Consider the following 5,065-nt stretch of genomic DNA (forward strand, 5'->3'; position numbering starts at 1 on the left):
TTGCTGTTGAGTCCCCGAGACTTTTTTCTGCGTCTGGTCAAGAGACCGCCAATATTTGTGGAAGCTTTTCCTTCCTGTTTTCTCCTGTCATTTAACCATGTGTGTCAGGGCATTCATTTTCCAGATGCTGAAATCTGATTGTGTGCCTTCTCCCTCTGCACTCACACTTAGTATGAAAGAGTACTATAGCAACATCACTGTTGCTCCCATGAAGAAGTTACTGTGTTCAAAAATGTGAACTCTGCCCTTCCATAAATGTGAAGCTAGCACATACAAAGAAACAAAATAAAAATGGACCAAAACCTCTCCAGATCCTATATAAAGAAAAATTCCAACCCAGTCCAGTAGAATAGAGAAGGCAGCCATCTTAATTGCATAAAGCCCTTAAATTTTTCTTCAAAGGGGCATCTTCTGAACATAAAGGAACATAGGAGGCTGCCTTGTACTCAGTCATTGGTCCATCTAGCTCAGTATGGTCTTCACAGACTGGCAGCGGCCTCTCCAAGGTTGCAGGCTGGAGTCTCTCAGCCCTATCTTGGAGATTCTGCCAGGGAGGGAGCTTGGAATCTGCATGCAAGCGTGCAGGTGCTTTTCCCAGAGTGGATCCATCCCCTAAGGGGAGTATCTTACAGTGCTCACATGATCTCCCCCACCCCGACTATTGGCCATTGTGACTGCAGATGATGGAAGTTGTAGTCTAACAGCTGGAGGGTGCATAGAGGGAAGTTGTGCATAGAGGGAAGGCAAGATTGATACTGAAAAGAGAGGCCAGTATTTTTAAAATACTGAGGGGAGGGCTGTAGGTCAGTGGCAGAGCATCTGCTTTGCATGCAGAAGATCTCAGGTTCAATCCCTGACATCTCCGGTTAGGGCAGGGAAAAACTGCCAGTAACCCTGAAGAGTTGCTGCCAGCCAGTGTAGACAACGCTGAGCTAGACTGAGCAATGGTCTGACTTGGTACAAGGCAGCTTCCTATGCTACTGGGTTAAAAGGGAGGAATGAATCCAAAATGCTCTTCAGGCAATTCTGAATCATCAGATTCAGGAGGACAAATTTAATCTGGAATGAGTTTGACCAAAGCAGAACTTAGAGTTCCAGCCTTTTCTGAATGTTTTGTGTAGTTACAGCAAGGCTAGAAAAAAAAAGAAAGCTATCTCAGATGCTTGTATCCCCCTTTCCTGAAAAAGCCCTGTGCTAGTTTGGTGGCTAAATTTGATACAGGCTCCTAATAATAGTCATTTAGATGTGTTCGGATGCCAGTTTTTCATGAGAGGTTGCATTGGATCTAGATTCTTGCCAGAAATAATTTACCTAAATGCGTATACCTTCCCTGTGGCCCTGTCCCCTCTTGGTTGGCTGGTTATTAAAGCCCCCTACATTACTTTAGTTCCTACAAACTCAGTTGACTTAAATCTATTCCAGTTTGTTTTCTGTGGTGAATGCCTCTCTCCCCTCCCCTCCTCTCCCCCATTTCTCAGCTAAAAAAAGGAGAGTTATGCTTGAGGATTCTTTAGAGGGAAATAGCCATTGTATAAAGTGGTTGCGTTGGGGGGTGGGGGAGTGGTGTGGCCTGGGTTCCTAGCTGTTTTGCCTTATATTCTCAAGAGTTTGGTGTCTCCATTCTTTATTTTGTTTTGTGCTGCTTTTAAAAGGAAAATACATTTATTGCCATTGCAGCCCCCCAGATCATGTATCTCTTTATCCCCACCTACTCTGCCAAGACTCATTCAGTTCTTCTCCTTGTATCTTTCTTTTATAAATGTCAGGTGCCCTATACCTAAAAAGATTCTTCTCCCTTGGTGCTTTTTCTCTTGCTGAACTCTCAGGTCTTAGCAAGTTGTTGCTAATGCATTGCCTAAATGTATCCTTCCTGAACTTTGAGCCTATTATTTGTTCTGTTCCTCATTGCTATTGATGCTGCTTCTGGGGCAAGACTCACCTGGAGGAACAATATAATTAGGGATCTGTTGTATGTGGGTCACTCTTCTCTCTTTCCCAAACCAAGATAAATGTTTATGAACCCCTCTGGGCTAAGCATACACTCTTTCCTCGGCCCTTTTTCATATTACTTGCCTTCTGAGCCTTTGATCATCCCTTTTGGCTTTCAACTGAGTCATCTCCAAAGGCCTGTCAGGCCCCGGGGAAGATTCCCCCCCACTTTATTTTGAACAGGCAGACCAGGGGTGTAACAAGGCTGGAGTGGGCCCAGAGACAAAATTTTAAGATGGGCCCCTCGCTGATATACTCACCACATGTGGCTTGCCTCGGGGGGGGGGCCCTCAGGCAGCTGCCTCCCCTTGCCTAATGGTAGTTACGCCCCTGAGGCAGACCCTTTTGTCATTTGGGAAGGAGAGCTGGCCTTGCGGTAGTGAGCATGAATTGTTCCCTTTGCTAAGCAGGGTCTGCACTTGGTTTGCATTTGGATGGGTGACTACATGTGAGCACTGTCTGCTCTAAGATCTTCCCTTGAGGTGATGGGATGTAGCTCAGTGGAAGAGCATCTGCTTGTGTGCAGAAGGCCCCAGGTTCTCTTGCTTGCATCTCCAGGTAGGTCTGGGAGAGAATCCTGCCTGAAACCTTGCTGAAGCCGCTGCCAGTCTGTAGACAATAGAGCTGGATGGGCCAGTGGTCTGGCTCTGTATAAGGTGGCTTCCTATGTTCATATCACAAATGGATACAAAACTCAGTCAAAAGCTTGCTGCGTAGCCTGAGGACATTGCTCTTTGAGACATATATAGCTATAGCCTCCTTGGTCTTGTGGAACCAAGCATATGGTTATTTAAATCCCATCCTGTGACTTGACTCTCTTGAGATGATCTTTCGGTCAGTGCAACCAAAAATGTAAGTTTCATTCTTGCTGCCACCCCTCCCCTCACTCCCATGGGTTTCTCTTCGGTTCGCTCTCCTCCCTCTGTGTTCTGTGCTCTTGTGTCATGTATCAGTACAGTTTAAAACCAGCCGTAGTTTTCAATATGAAACAGAAAATGAGGTGTTTTGCCAAGCTGGAAATGCATGGCTGGGAAAGTGTTGGAGTTCAAGGCTATAACATAAGTGCGGAAGGGCACCTGACCCAATTTCCCTACATGAAATTAACTGTGGGACAGATTTGCACTACCCCACCCCACCCCACCCCACCCCGTGCAGTATCCAATATGTAAATATATATTTTTTTGACAGGTGCTAGCATAAAGATGTGGGATTAGAGGTGCAAGAAGACAACAGGGACTTGAAACTGTGCTGAGTGAAGTGCTCCCCCCAGCCCCTCCCCGTTTTAAACCTTGGCTAGCAGTAGCAACTCTCTTGCTTTCTGTTTCCACAATCTTTAAGTTTAGAAACAGTCTTACTTTCCACTGAAGAAAGAGCCTCTGGGCGTAAGATCTCGTGCTAGAGTGCCATGAGGAACAGGGCACATCCTGTGGCATGTGGTTGATAGTGCCAAAAGGTGTTCTCTGTGTGAATGTGCTCGGGTGAATGTGTGGTGGTGCCGCGGATGTGCTAAAGTGGTGGGGTGCTTCTGGGCCAGGGCTGGGCAAACTTGGCCCACCAGCTGTTGATGAGCTACAACTCCCATCATCCCTAGCCACAATGTATTTTGAACTACAACTCCCATCATCCTCAGCCACAATTTATTGTGGCTGGGGATGATGGGTGTTGTAGTTCAACAACAGCTGGAGGGCCAAGTTCGCCCAACCCTATTCTGGGCTTTGCATTGTTTACATGTTATGTCTTGCAGTAGAGGTTGGGAAATTTTTATTTTGTAGTGCTAATCCATGACATTTTAAAATGTGTCACACATGCAGTCTTGGCCCTTCTTCCCTTTTCCTCTCCCCATCTTCTAAATAAATACAAACATGTAACTTGTTAAAACTCCATTGACTGTTTTAATTATTCAAATAGACATGACATATATTCAGTAGTAGCAAAGTTCCATTTCTGTTTCCAGCCTTTCCATCACTTCCCCACAGTTAACATCTGAGCTGTGGTGGTACCTTCTCTTCAACAAATTCCTCCCCACAGTTACCCAAATGGCAAAGCTCATTAAAGGTGTGTTGGGCAGGGAGCGGCGTGGAGGTGGGGAGGAGTAGTTGAGCAGTTTCCATCCCCCTTGACCGACGGGTAAGCCAGCATTATGGAAACCTGGTCCAAGACTGGTTTCTCCCCAACCTGGCCAAGTAAGTACATCCAAATTCTCACCCCCCACTTCCCAAAATTGTAGTGGAGTGAGGGGTTCAAGGGTTGCAAGGGGGGAAGTAGCAACATTGCATGAGGAAGGGGATAAGGGCAGAATAATTTTAGTGGCAGATCCTTACGTGGTGCCAGTGCTTTGTCTCCTTCCTTTTCTCCAAGTTTTTCTTCTCCCCCTTTCCAAAGCCTCACAGAACTTCATGCAATTTGACTTAATCTGTCTGTTCAAAGTTAGACAAAGCTAAAGGCATCTTGGAGGCACGGAACCATTTTTGTGACAAGGGTTGCATGTCTGTTGTGTGACACACTTGGTTCACCATCCCATGACCCTTCCGCCGCATTCTTCCTCCCTCTCCCCATTCCTGTGCTTGGCTCCGGTCCTTCTTGTTGCCTCCGTTGCTCACAGTACACTCATCCATAAAGTAGGAAACACTACACTTGGACACGAGCGTTTAGTAGTGCTTTCTACTTTATGGATGAGTCCACTGTCCTTAAAAGTGCAGCTGCTGGCCACGGCTGGTTCTTGTCTTTGTACACGGCTGATGATGATGATTGAACTGAGCCCCCGTGTTCATCTCCCCTACCACTGCCCACGAGCAGCTCCCTGGCTGTGAAATAACAGGGAGGCACTAGCAGGAATGGGTGGGTTGACGTACAAAACTTACCCTCTTTTGTGGGCTTGGGGGAGAGACAACCATTTTACAAATGAAAAAAAAATCTTTCTGTCCCAGAGAGGCTCACAGTCTTAAGCAGAGTTTATACTGTTTGGGGAAACAGAACAAACCAGGGAAAATACAGCAAATTGATATATATGTGTGGTACATACAGCTTCTGTCTTACAGAAAATCAACAGGCCCCTCAGTTCCTCTACATTTGTTAA

The sequence above is a fragment of the Hemicordylus capensis genome, chromosome 6 (genome assembly GCF_027244095.1).
Source record: "Hemicordylus capensis ecotype Gifberg chromosome 6, rHemCap1.1.pri, whole genome shotgun sequence".
NCBI lineage: Eukaryota > Metazoa > Chordata > Lepidosauria > Squamata > Cordylidae > Hemicordylus > Hemicordylus capensis.